The sequence below is a fragment of the Centruroides vittatus genome, unplaced genomic scaffold, assembly GCF_030686945.1.
Source record: "Centruroides vittatus isolate TY-2023 unplaced genomic scaffold, ASM3068694v2 contig_1832, whole genome shotgun sequence".
In the NCBI taxonomy this organism is placed as follows: Eukaryota; Metazoa; Arthropoda; class Arachnida; order Scorpiones; family Buthidae; genus Centruroides; species Centruroides vittatus.
This window is the reverse complement of record NW_027121128.1, coordinates 923,729-938,673: the sequence shown is the minus strand read 5'-3', so window position 1 is coordinate 938,673 and position 14,945 is coordinate 923,729. Positions and strand designations below refer to the sequence as shown.

Genomic DNA, 14,945 nt, shown 5'->3' with positions numbered 1-14,945 from the left:
ATCTCATTTAAATTCATATAACAAAAATATACGCCAGTATATGCCAAATGGTAAAGTAATATTTGTATCTGAGAAATTGGTATATTGCAGTGGCAAGTATGATACATCACTAGGGTATACTATAGATTACCACCTATGGAATTTCGGGTCTTTGGGTATATATCTGAACTCAGGAGACCGAGACGAGTTCAACGATACTTTTGGACTGGAAACGAAAAATAAAAAAGTTATTATATTTTTTTCCAGCGATCGCGCAATGATAGGGAGTCGCGTCGCTCTCTCCGCTAAGTCGGCCTCGCTATCGCGATCGGGAGTCGCGTCGCTTGCCGTTAAAATTGCCTTTAGTAGACGTTTCCTCTTTTTTTTTTTTACTTTGTTCAAGAACTACCGTGAATCAATAACTAGTGACGTTAAACACACGGCGGCCTGCCGGCTGCTCCCCTCCAGGAGGTCAGTCGGGAGCAGGAACAGTCGGCAGCGCAACCATTTTAGTCGCCATAAGTAACATTAACCCACCCACTTTCTAACCTTACCTAAACCTATTCTAATAAATTACCATAATTATCACTTACATTATTGATCATCTATTTCTTTTTTCCGACGTTTTTCCCTACCGAAATTGACTCCATAGTACATATTGACGATCTTTTATTATTATTATTCACTTTCTCTGCTTTCTTGCCCATTTTTTTCTTTCTTCTTTCTTCTTAATATTAGAAACAGGAACAACAGGCACAGTCTCCAGTTCTTTCCATTTCGGTATTCTTCCGGAACCCGTATTTATCATACTTAAATTCGACACGAAAATTTGAAACCTTTCTCCGGGCTTTTTTGCTTTGAATGTATTGTATAACAAAAAATTACAAATAAATTTCACTTAAATTACTTGGTTGTTTAATAATTGTAGAGAATACTTCCATTAAGTTTACACTATTTCCACGACAAAACTTCACTAACGACGTCATACTTTAATTTGCATATTTACACACGAACACATTCCACGGTCAGATTGATAAATTTACATAATTCAACAAACGTTATTAGACAGCTCCCTCTATTATCATCATCACTAAATGCCCTGATTCGAGATTACCGGAAGCACCGCCATTTTGGCACCATAGGTAAATCTAGCCGCGTAGCTGTTTACATTTGATCCGATATCCGCTTAAGCGATGTTATTAAAACGAAAAATATATATATAAACTGTTTGTATTGTACAAAAAGAAGTACAAAAATTAGTGTAAGGTAGCAAAATATAACCAAAATTTAATTTTCTACTAATTTTTCCGAAATTATTGCTCCTTAGAAAACCGTCCATCCACGAAGAATGTGCGTGTTTAAAGAACTATTTCGTGTTTAACTAAGCATAAATTGTTACGTTTTGCATGTTTATTTTGTTAGAATAACTTAAGCTTCATTCGCTGGAACACTAATTTTTATCTGGCTGGAGTACTGTAATAATTATGCTGTAGCAGCTGTACTGTAGTTTTGTTCTAACAATGAATTATATAGATGAAAGAGAAATAGTCACAAACCTTAAACATATAAAAATATTGCTTTAGAAAAGTATTATTGGATATACTATAGATTACTCCCTATTGTGGAATTTCGGATTTTGAGTATATATCTGAACTCGGAACCGTGGAATCAGGGAAAGTCAGTGGAAACATGCTCGACATTCCAAACGCCATTGTCAAACTTCTAGGCTTACAGGAAAGCGGCGCCGAACGTCCGACGTTCACGTTTCCGCGTTTAAAACTTCGGCCTCAACCTCGCTAATATATCTGGTTATTTAATAACAAGTATAGAACAAATGTATTAGTAGGATCCAAAGAAAGTCCTATTAGAATATTCAAAATTAGTTGAAATTAAAAAAGTTTTAAAATAAATTCCATGTTTTTTGTAATAAAAACGTTTGATATGTTTTTAGACGTGGAAGATATTTTCCACCAATATTATAATGTGGTGGAAAATCAAAACATTGATATAAGAAAATTTTATTTAGAAAAATTTAACAACTATATTAAAATGACCATATTCCAATTGCCATAAATTAAAAGAAAAAATTATGATAAGATTTATATCTTTCATGTAAAAAATAAAAAGCAAAAGAAAAATTTAAATCTATATGCAAGTAAATACACGAGTAAGCTACAAAATTAGTCATATTCTATCCCTCATATTCACCAACACCAGTTTTGATTATTGATGTAACAAAATATATTTTTATTTGTAACAGTTCCATATTGTTTATTTATTAAATTTTTATATTTTATCTGCATAGCCTTTTGATCTTGATACACTATTACTATGAACTTATGTAACTATTATGCATATATAAAGCTTTAAACTTAAAAAGTAATTTTATTAAATTACTTTTTATCATACAATATTGCAATATAGATACAAATATGATAATTTTTATTTGGTTGATTATTATATTAAAGTACTTCAATATAACAGCTTGATGTTAAAAGTTTCACTACGTAAAACTTTTAACATCAAGGCTGAACACAAAGAAAAGAAAAACATCTTTACTCCAGCGAGTAAAGAAAAAAAATGGATAGTTTTTACAGTACAAAGATGAGACGTTAATTAAAACAATACAAAAAGACTATTAGTAATAAAACACTCAAAAGCTTTTCCGGGAGAGAGGAGAGGAGTTACGTCAGTCCAACACCCAGCTTTATCTTTGCATGTTGCATAAGCATGCGTACGTTGTACTGTACATTACAACAGTAATGTTCAAAATAACCACTCAGTCGGTTGGACGAAAAACACAAACTTTATATTTACAGTAAATGTACAAAATAATCCACTTAGAGTTACAATTAAATATGCACAAACAATAATCCAACGACAACCGACTATTCCCGTACAAATTCGTCGAAAGAACTCCTTACGAACAAACAGACTTGTAATTAACAAAACCTCCGAGTCAGGAACAAGTTAATACACAAACACGTAACCTCCAACGAGAGAGTTAGTTAGCACCTCGATAACGACGATCTCCCTTGATCCGATCCGATCACCTCCGATACGATCACACCCGATCCGAACTCCCGATACGAGCTCGATCCGAGCTTAAATAGTCGACGGCGTTCGAACACTGCTCCAATCAAATTTGAATGTTCCCGCGACGGCCGCCAACGGTCACTTCCCGCCGGCCAATCGTCCGATGGTCGACGATTTGAAACTTAACGGTTTTTCCCACGGAAGTTCCCAACGGTCGTTTCTACCGGCCGATCCTAACGACTTTTCCGTCATGAAAGTTCGTTGTAACAAAACAGGTGGGAATCGCGCGTCTTGGCGATTCCATACCTTACAACAACATTAAATCCTGTCAAATTAGTAAATACAGTACTAGTTTTGACAAGCCGAATATCTATTTCATTAACTACTGACTGATTTCTTACGTTTGCTTTAAAAGAACGTTTGTAATTTCGATCTAGAAGCTTTTCTAATAAGTAAACAAAATTAATTTTTTTATTTAAAAATACTAATGCTAGAGATTTAAAACTTATCGAGCCTATAAGATTCATCCATCCGTCATATTCTTGGATAAAAAGACGAATTAAAATGCTTTATTATACTGAAAAATCGCCATTTCTTAATGTAAACCCATAGCCCACGTGATGACAGTCGACAGAACATGCGGCGATGACTCGTGTGTCACTACTCTGATAATCTAAGTATTCTTGATTATACCATTTAAACATTAATAGTTGATCGCTGGTTTGCGCCTCATAACAGGCTGGCCACGTGTCTAACGCCTAAATACAAAATTTACCGGGCGACACTCCTCCATATCAGATCACACAAGTGTTGCCTTGTCTTCTCACAATAATCCATTTCGCGGCATCCCGATTGAAAACCACTGCCTTAGAAAATAATAATGATCAATTTACCGCAGTAAACTATATTGAATTATATACATGTTGAAATTTTGATAGATTTGTAAATGACTGCTAACGATTCAGCTTCATTATCTGCTGGTTTACTATTGAAAATCAGAGTTAAAAAATTTATTCCACTACAAAATAAAAGTCAAATACCTAGATACAGTACAATAAACATTTTTCAGGCATTTAAATTTGGTTGAAGTTAGGTTAAATGAAAAAAAATACTAATCCTGGTAACTATTTTTCTGAACAACTTAAAGTACAGAATCTTTGTATAAAAGAAGTAACCGAAAATGAGCATCTGCAAGAATTGTAATTTCCCTATCTTAAGGCTCAATTCAAGCTCTGAATGATACGTTTGGGACCTTAACAGAGCTGTAGAGCATACTCACAGGAACAAAAAGTCAAAGGAACCATGTTTCTACGAGCGACCCTTCGCGAGATATAGCCCCCCAAAATTACTCTATGTGACATATTCCTATGCTTTTTTCTATATTAATACGCCATTATTTCCATTCTTTGAGCGAGTCACACAATTTATCCTGCATTTTAAATCAATAAAGAAGAGTAACGTATGCTACAGCATTCATATTTCAAACTTAACATAGAACTACCAAAGCATCCGAAACGATTCGAGTTATTAAAGAAATAATAATTTGATAGCAGTTAAAATGAAAATTTAGTTTAATAGTTAATTTGCCATTTAAATAAATTCAAAAAGAATTTTAAAATCTTTAAAGACGTAACATTTTAATTAAATAAAAGTCTATATATAAAGTAATAGATCAGAGCAATATAAAATCTCTTCGTTCATTTACAAACTTATAAAATTATTTGAAAATTATAATTAATTTCTTACCATTGTCTTCCTTTTTCTTTAACGCTTTCATCTTTTTTTAAAATCTGAAATAATTACAAAACATTAAACCAACTTAATATAAGAATTAGATGCTTTCCAACTACTTGAAAAGCGCTGTTTAAGTGAACAGCCTCAGCCATTTTTGGTCTAACAGCAAGTGGACTTTCTACTAAAAATCTTTAATTAATTAAACTTAAAAAAATTAATTAATTTTTAGGTATTTTATTTATAATATATGAAAATAGGCATACCAATTTAAGTTTTAAAAATTTAATAATAAAATAAATTGCATTAATGGCTTCTACTTCACTCCAATTCCGCCTAGTGACTGCTGCTTTTCGTTTAAATATAATTTAATATTTAAATTTCTTAGATGCTTAATTTATTGAAAATTTCACAGACGTTTTACCTTAAAATACTAATATTTAAATTTTATCGGTATTGAAATTTTGAATTTGATATTTATTTCAAAAATATTAAGTAACGAGTGATTCTAATAGCAAGCAACTAGTAAACAAATTAAGCAAACCAATAATATAATCCGTTTCATACGAAACGGACTACACCATTGGTTTGCTTATTTAGCAGCTTATCGCTTAGAAGCAGCCAATATTTTTTAAATTGTAAAAATTTATAATAAATTCATACGTGTATATGTAATATTTAGATGAATTATTTGTTTTTTCACAGTTACAAAAGTATTACGGGAAAAGATCTTTTGATTCTTTGTAATCGACAGAAGAGGGGCAAAGACCCGAAACGCGCCTTGTGACATTTCTATTACACATCATTGTGAGAAATAATCAAATAACTTGTATATTGATATTTTCAATTACAATATAATAAATAAAATTGTGTGTGGCGCCATCTGTTAAGAGATTTTATTATAAAAACCTATATTTTTAATTATTATCGAATTGAAAAAAAGCTTAATTTTGAGGGTCAATCACATTTTAATATTAGTCTCTGAATTGAAATGCATATTAGTCGAATAATTTTTCAATCATGACTAATAATGAATGACTAAACTGATGAATAATAGCTTCTCGGAAAACGGCAAATCCAAAGCCGTGATTTACTTTATTGGGTTGCAATTTTCAAATTGCCAGAATATACCTTCTCATTTTGTCCGTTCACTATCTGTCAGCCTGTCTGTCTATTCATCTGCCTGTCTGCTGTCTATCCGTCTGTTCGTTCGTTCGTCTGACTTATATTTTGTTCTTAAATTTCTATATATGAATGTGAGTTAGGTAAATTTTCTTTGTTTATTTTATTCGCTTTTCTTTGTGCGGCTACAAAATGCAGATCGTTTTTTTTCTATAAAGTGAATCAAATTTTGCATAAGTAACGATACCTATAAATATTTATTTAATTTATTAACTAAAATAAATTTTTTTAAATAAAGATTTTCGTTGAAAAGTACGGATCCAGACACCGTAACAGAATATGATAGCGCATAAATCTTTATTTTAAATACTTCAGTTGTGACATGTTTTGGCCAATAGGAGCGAGCGAGCTAACAGCGCTTTTGTTTATCCTTCTTGTATTAACAAAAACTTCGCAGATTTGACGCATTTTTAGAGATGAACCGGCAACGTGACAACGTGAGAACAGAGTTGCCAGGTTTAGCGATTTGGAAACGATTTTTTATGCAATTTTCATTTATTCAAGACAGGGCCATGCGGTAGATTTTCTCAGTATGATGCAAGTGTTCGAAATGCCGCCTCTTAAATATTTTTTCTTTAAAATAACCTTCGATTAGGATTTTTTTAACTGCACAAAATGTACGAATACTATTTTTATTTTGAAAATATAAACTACTATAAAATATTGATATCAACTATCAACTACAGTTTTACTCTTCTAACTTTAACTTTAGCAAATTCGTTAATTAGAGATGTGTAGTTTAGCGTGGCAGCCAATATAGATTCAATAGAAATTAATGATCGATTTCTAAGTTTTGTTTGACTTATTGAACTTCTTAAGTAGTTTTTTATTAATCTTAATTTGGAAAAACTTCCCCACTAACTACAGAGACAGGCCAGATGGCCGAGCGGTCAAGGTGGCAGCCTACCGCTCTGGGGGACCCGCGATCGAATCCGAACGGGTCGAATAAACCCCAGGAAATTTTCGGGGGGTGGTTTGTTCGAATATGTCGGGCCCCGTCCCTCACCATCCGATCGCCCCATTGTGGGCCTGGCCGAACCCATAATGGGCCTTCTAAAAGAGGCCCTCTTAGTGTCCACAGGGTGGAAAGAGTTAAATATTTTAAAAAAACTACAGAGACAGGGAGTATTAATAAAATTCTCAGAACTACAACGGTATTCGGGTACAAAGTAATTAAGTTATTTTGGCACAAATTATTTTAAACATCCAAAGGTTCTTAGAATATGGTAAGCATTCGGGATATATCACGTGATTCTTCTTGAAGATTATTTGCATTTATATCCGATTCATTTTCGATCCAAAATATTGACTGGAAACTGATACAATAATTTTCTAGCCTTGAGATTTAAAATGTCATATAAAAACTGAAAATTTGCACCATAAACCGAAATCAAAGGGTACCGAAAGCACTTAGGCAGAGGCGTGCGATGAATCATAAATCGTATACATTAATATCGGAATAACATAGACCAATATAGAAAAGCATTGCGTAAAAATTTTTAATTATTGAATGGTTCAAATAATATTTTGAGTTCGCTGCTTATGCCGCCCCCCTTACGGTGTCGCCTGATGCGGCCGCTTCTCTCCATCATAGCACGGCACGACCCTGATTCAAGATATATTCGAATTTTTTTCCTAAAAACAGGACCAAGGTGAACTACACAATTACAATTGTCTAGAGTCTGTAAAGCGACATGTAAATTTAATTTTTTCGTATTTGGATTTAAATAGTTAGTGAATATTCTCTAAACCGATGAATTTTCAGGCTTTCATTTATTATCGACTCTCGTAGAATACTGATAAAAGAGGAATAAATTTACTCAGTAAACCTCATAGATTGTAAAGAAAATAAATTTTAAACCGCTGTCTTCGTAGAAATTGAATTTAACGTAATAAAAATAATGCAACTTAAGAATATATTTCGTAGATAATTTACTAATTCATAAAATGTTTAAAGGTGTTAAAGAACTTATTAATTAGTCAAGTAAACAAAAACGCTGTAAATATATATTTTATATGCAAATTTCTTCATTTAACAAATTATAAATTATTTAAAATGTTTGTTTTTTTTCTCATTTGTATTCGTCTATATAGTTTAAATGTCACTCATTAACAGATGTCTGAGCGAAGAATAAATTTCAGACTGAACTAATCACTTGTTATCTATATATTGGATAATTGAAAGGTAGTAGGTAAATATATTCTTATCTTAGAAAAGTAATAACAATCCACATTTTGAGCTTTCAGAATAGAAAGAGGGATATTAGAAGAAAAATGAAATTTATTTTAACTCTGTTATTAATTAATTTAATTTTTTGTGAAGAATTCGATGAATGTGAAGAACGCTTAGTTGTTTACAAAGATTGGTATGATATGGATGAATTTGAAAATCATATGAAATCAGTTGTCAGATGGAAAATTGGAACTTTTAGATTGAAGAATTGTCATTTTCCAGCCCTTCCAGAGTATATTTTCGAAAATATCAGGGTGAACAGAATGGAATTTTCTAACGTAATTTTGCCATTTCTCGGTCCTCCTTTGAGCAAAACGTCTCCTTTTAAAGGTTTAGAATTCAGCTTAGAGGAATTCGTAATGAAAAACGTTTCGTACTTATATAATTGGAATTGGTCTTTACTCTCGGATCTTCATCACCTAACAAAACTGACAGTGACAAAAAGCAAAGTTTTGCGTATCAATAAGAGCTTCTCTTCGATTTCTAACAGTTTAGAAAAGATCGAAATGACCGAATGCAAAATTAAACGTATAGACGATGGATCGTTTAAATCGTTCTGCAATCTTAAAAACTTAAATTTGAATAAAAATGAATTGACGTCTTTAAAAAGATCTTATTTGCCTAATCCGGCTACAGAATTAATTTTAATTGATATCAGGTAGGTTGAACTTTTTTAGAAATTCTTTATAAATTTATTTTTAAGATATATTAAATAATTATATTTTAAATCAAATTTTCAATTGGAGTAACCGTTGTTATATAAGTATTTTTGTAGTATGAATTGATAAAAACAATTACCAGTTTATTCATAGAATTATGTAAAGTACAGTACATTGTGTATAATTCATAAACCTTCTCTACGCAATAACTACTATTAAGAGGCTTAAAATGGAATAAACCGTAATCTTGACCTATATAAGAAAACTGGTAGCATTGTTGCTAGACTTTCCTGGCATTCTTTGTCTTCATCCATGATAATTTTTACCATTACCGTTACTTCTTTATATTGGTTCCGGAAATAAAAAGGGAGTAGGGCCATATCTCCCGAACTAATGGTCCAATTTTCCTGAAAATCTAGAGACATTTTCCCTAACACACAAACCTTTCTGTAAAATTTCAGAAACTTTTGACAAAAGGCATAGAGATTATTAAGGTTCAAAGTGGGTGAACAAAATCTTGTCTCCCACACGCACACCATCATATTAACACATACAGGAAAAAACACACCAATTTTTTTGTATTTCTCGATGTTTCAAAGTGCCCCGAGTCCAAAGATGTAAATTCAATCCGACAGTCAGATTCAGCGGCTAAGTTTTCAAAGGTGAAACTAATTGCCACCGCAGAGAACCTATTTTTAATGGAGAAAATAAAAGACATTAAGTCTACGTCGAAGTTGATGCCTGCTGTTGATGTGAAGTTTTGTAAATCTCTTCTGAAATTTTACTAAAATTGAACTTGGTTTATTTAATCGGTGCCAGAGATAAGAATATTGTAGCAATAAGAATGCCGAACCAGAGGTTTTGATGTTTTATAAAGTAGATAATGTGATAAAACATTTCACTGTGTAGAGCAGGGGTGGCCAACCCTGCGCCCGTAAGCGATTTATTATGCGCCCATGACACGATTCCCGATAAATTAAAATAATTTTTTTATTTTATTTCTAATCAATTTCATGATCCAGCTTTTAAGCAAAATTTTCTTGAAATTACTTATTACTTATTTATTAATTGAAATTTTCAAGTAATTATTTATTAAGTTATTAAATAACTCTATATGGATGAAAATTTGAATAATAGTTTAAGAGTAGCAGTATCAAATTACTCTCCTGATTTTCAAAAATTATGCCACGAAATACAGTCTCAACCTTCTCATTAATTTTTCATGTATTATGTAATAAATGTCGTTCAATAAAATTGTTATTACACATTTTTATTATTATTTTAACCTATAAAATAAAATAATAAAGAATGAAAATTAAAAATGACAAAAAATAAATGAAAAAAAAATTTAAGAAAGTATAATTAAGAATTTAAAAAAAATAAAAATAACTTTCACAATAAACATATATGATGTTTTGGGTTCTAGACGAAATAAACACAGAATTTAACAGGTAAAACGAATTTATTTGGAGCTCTAGTACAGTGTGTGTCAGCAGTACCATGCACGTGGTCAGAATGGCTGACCGGGAGACATAGGGAAAAATCTAGGGACACGGTAAGAAGTTGCCAGGTTGGCCACAACGTCATTACATATTGTCGCGCCCGCGACGTTCATGAAAAGTTTTAATTGCGCCCTTGCTTCCAAAAAGGTTGGCCACCGCTGGTGTAGAGCGTCATGGCGCACCCAGAGGGAGGCCAAAGAACCCTGGCACCTCCAAAGAAAAACAAGAACAAACGCTAGAAAATTTTTCCAAAAATGTTTTTTTTTTTTTAATTAAAATTCTTTATTTTAATTTATATTGTGTCGTGTCTTCTTTTTCTATACTACTTATGAATTAGCGATCACATAAGGTGGGAATTTTATTAAATTCGCATTAAAAACTTTTTTATCCGTTTAACTCTGCTCTCCCAAATTAAATCCTGAATGCGCCCCTGTACAGTGGAATAATAAATTACTGCATATAAAACTTGTAGCGAAGGTTAAATTTCTACACTCTTCTGTTTGTTTGTTAATTTATGGCAACGCAACACTTGGGCGATCTGCCTAGGGGGATGTCTTCCAGCAGATCTTTTTAAGGGCAACTAGACTATTGAGAAAACCTGGAAAACTCCACGTGGCCAGCCCATTCGAGCGAGGCGTGAACCCACCACCGAACTCCCATTGTTCAGGATGCGAAGACCACTCGGCCACTAGCGGGCGCTCTACGCTCTTCTTAGATGTGCATTTTGTTGTATGCCCAAATACAAACGTTGCTTTTATAAAAAAATCTAGCAACGAGAGTTGCGTAACTTTTCCGGCTGTTATAAGTTTTTATTTAAAAAACTTTTATATTATTAAGCAAATATTAAAATTGCGTGTGGCGCCATCTGTTATCAGATTTGTTTTAAAAACTTTTTTATTTTTTATTACAGGTACTCTTCACTTTACGACCTATCTGCTTAACGATCACTCGCACTTACGACCAATCGAGTTTCGACCTGCAATTCAGGGAACCCCTTTCTCAGCTTGAGTGTCGATCAGTGGCGAATGGTGACATGCGCACTAAGCGTACTATAATAGGCTTGCGCGTACTATAATTGTCTTATAGTACTATAATAGGCTAATAGTGTACTATAATAGTCTTTTTATGAATAAATTTGAAGTTTGTTGCATAATTTGTATAATTTTACAACGATCCTATATTCTGGCTCAAGCTCCTCGCTTATCGACCAATTCGCTTAACGACGTAGTCGTCGGAACGGAACTCGGTCGTAAAGTGAGGAGTACTGTACTATAAAATGAGCAAAAAGCTTAATTTAGAGGGTAGGGTGAGTTTTATAAAAGAGTGTAAATGTTAATAACGAATAAAATCTTCATTAAGTCCTACCCATGCGCGAGATATATGACCCTCTCTATCGCCCCATCCTGTCGACCTTTCACCACCAAAAATTTAATGGCCTCAATGCCCCTCATATACACGCCACCATGTCAAATTTCGTTTCTTAATCTTTACCCCATCCTGAAATTTTAAGCAAAATAGACACACACACACACACACAAACACAAACATCCACGGAATTTTTTGCTGTTTTATTTACTTTTTTGGATTCGGGAGGTCTCAAAACGTGGAAATTTGCAAAAAGACTCGGAGGATCAAATTTGATACGATTCCCATACTTTCCCTTGTTGTGTAACAGCAGGAAAAGTAAAAAGTAGGAACGCGCTAAATTGAAGTTTTGCTGTATCAACGAGCTAGAATATAGTACATAGAGTGGCTATGACCATAGTTACAGCGCCCTTGGTGGCAACGACTTGTACTATCGACGAGTTAGAATATTCCAGCTGGTTGCCTTTATACATACAAATGCCACACTCCCTTGACTAAAAAGAAAATGGCGAACGTGTATTCAATTTTCCTCAAATGTGGCGTGCTTCAGCCACTCTAAGTATTCTAGCTCGCTGGGCTGTATATGCTAATATAAATTATATAACTATTACAACAGATTATATTTTGACAGCAATAATTTTCTAGAAGAATTGCCAGAAGATCTTTTCGAAGAAATGAAAAATTTAAAAGTTGTCTATCTTAGAAATAACAAATTAATTTTCATACCAGATGCCATAATGAAACTGGACATTAAAAGATTTTCTGTGCTCGGTGAGTTGTGAAAATTAATTATTTTTTTGGAAATATATAATAAAATATTAAATATAATAATTAATGTGAACATTTTTCTTTATGAAGTATCTAATAGAATAATTTCTTTTTCAGATAATCCTTTACAATGCCGTTGCAATTTAATGGAATTATGCAGAAAAGATTTCTTTATTAATGTCCATTGCACTTATCTGAAATCAATGCAAACAATTATGATCTGTGAAGAAAAAACTAAGAATAAGCTAAATTGCAAATAATATTCCTTTTGAATAATGTATAAACATTTATTTGTCTCTGTTATAAAATAATTTAAACAATACATCAAAATTAATTATCCAAATGCTTGTTATTTTATACTTTTTGAATTCCTGAATAACTTTGCAACTCAAAATGTACTTTATAATTATGGTATGAAGATCTATTTCAATCTAACGATGGTTTCCAAGCAATTCTTTTATGTCAGTTTCTATGATATTTTATGCAAGTATCTCTAACATTTGATAAACTTAAATAATATTAATTTACAGTATGCACCGGCATTATCTTGTTAAATTTTATATGGCGCATATATGTGAATACAACCTGACATTAAAAATGTAAAACGTACAGTACAGTGCCCTTATTTAAAAATCTATCGTGTTTAATAAAAAGTCTTTTTTGATTTATTTATGGCGTCATTCATGCAAAAATCTTAGCATAAAAATAGTTAAACCAGTGTTAAGTAAATGAAAATAAGTTAAATATTTTGAATGAAACATTTGAATCGATTATCACCATGATCAGATTAAGAAAACTTGAGATCCAGACCGCTGAAAACACAGTCTATAATTTAATTTTGTTATATTTACCACTGGACCGTCTTGAAGAAGCTATACTCACATTGTTCAGTATGCGTTTAAAATTTTTATTTATTTATATGTAAATTTACGGTGTCTTCATATATCCAGGATCAAGACCAATGGTTTTCAATAGAAATGCCGCAATGACACTTCAGGAGTGCTGCGAAATATAGTACTGAGTAGAGCCATAACACTTCTAACTAGGGTTGGAAATTTACCGACGTTTTTATTGCCGGTTTACTGGTAAATTATTGGCAATTTTTAAATTTTCAATCCAAATGCAAATCCAAATATTAGCGCACAAGTGATTGTGTAATTTTTCCATTCATCATGGCAACTAAACAATCTTTATTGCTCTATGACCAATTGATTTTTTTTTTTTTTTTTTTTTTTTTGCAAAATGAAAAAAAAAAGATGCCTCAAAGATAGAGCATGCTATAAATTTTTAGTTGTCAGGATGAATAAGTGGCCAATGCGAGCGCTCATGCCTACTAATGGCCGAGTGAATCTCTGATAGCACTCCCAGAAAAGTCACGTGATTGGTCAGTCCGGAAGGGTCATTCGAGAGTGTTTTTGGGAGAGAGCGAGAGTGCGGAAGTTGTCAAGTCATGGAAAGAGAGGATAATCCATATCCATCGAGTAAATATTAGACCAATTAACGACAACAACGCCTTATATTGGTTGGTGTTGAAATTCAAAGATTTTTTTAAAAATTAGTTTTGTGGTTATTTATGTGTATCCGGTCCGGATAATCAACGAGGGAGCCTAAGGACGATAGAGTAAGCAACACACAGTTACTAGGTACTGTTCGAATTATGATGTGAATTTTTGAAGAAAGGAGAAGGAAGTGCAGGAACTCCTTTTGGAGTGGAAAAGGGATAGGAAATGAAGGCGGAAGTGCTGCCAACCGCTCTTCTTCAGTTTTCAAATCATATAAAGCTAGGGAAGATGGCAGGTGTATGAAAGCAAGGTCTATAAACACAAAGTCAGGATAGGAAACACAAATGTTTCCTATGGATTCGCCTTATTGGATCCTTAGTTCCAAGGTCAATGTGTAGATTTCGTGTTATGTATGTACTGTATGTGCAGTAAACTGCACGTTCCTTCGAGTTCGAGACACGGAATCCCTTTTATAATTTCAAATAGAGTATCCTGTCATTTAGAGGTTACTCTGACATATAAAAGGCTGGAACTAAACAGGTTTCAAAATAAAAAGCTATGTCAATGGTTCGTATGATACAGTACCAGAATAAATTTATTTAGTTTTGAAATGCAAAATTAGAAAAGAAATTTGAAGATACTTGTTAAAATAAGAGTATCTGAGCAGTCCGGATGGCCGAGCGGTCAAGGTGGCAGCCTACCGCTCTGGGGGACCTGGGATCGAATCCGAACGGGTCGAATAATCCCCAGGAATTTTTCGGGGAGTGGTCCGTTCGGATATGTCGGGCCCCATCCCTCACCATCCGGTCGCGGCTCATTGTGGGCCTGGCCGAACCCATAATGGGCCTACTAAAGGAGGCCCTCTTAGTGCCCACAGGGCGGAAAGAGCTAAAAAAAAAAAGAGTATCTGAGCTGCTGTTTGCAGTTTGTGTAATGATTTCTGCATTGCACGAACTGCAAACAGGAGCTCAGAGTAAACATTTTTATA

General features: G+C 33.1%; 1 protein-coding gene across 1 annotated transcript in view; it reads right to left on the bottom strand.

Annotated features, from left to right (window-relative positions):
• LOC136969961 (transmembrane protein 268) overlaps positions 1–14,945 on the bottom strand; it is a 364,695-nt gene that overhangs the window by 86,028 nt on the left and 263,722 nt on the right. The window lies entirely within an intron of this gene.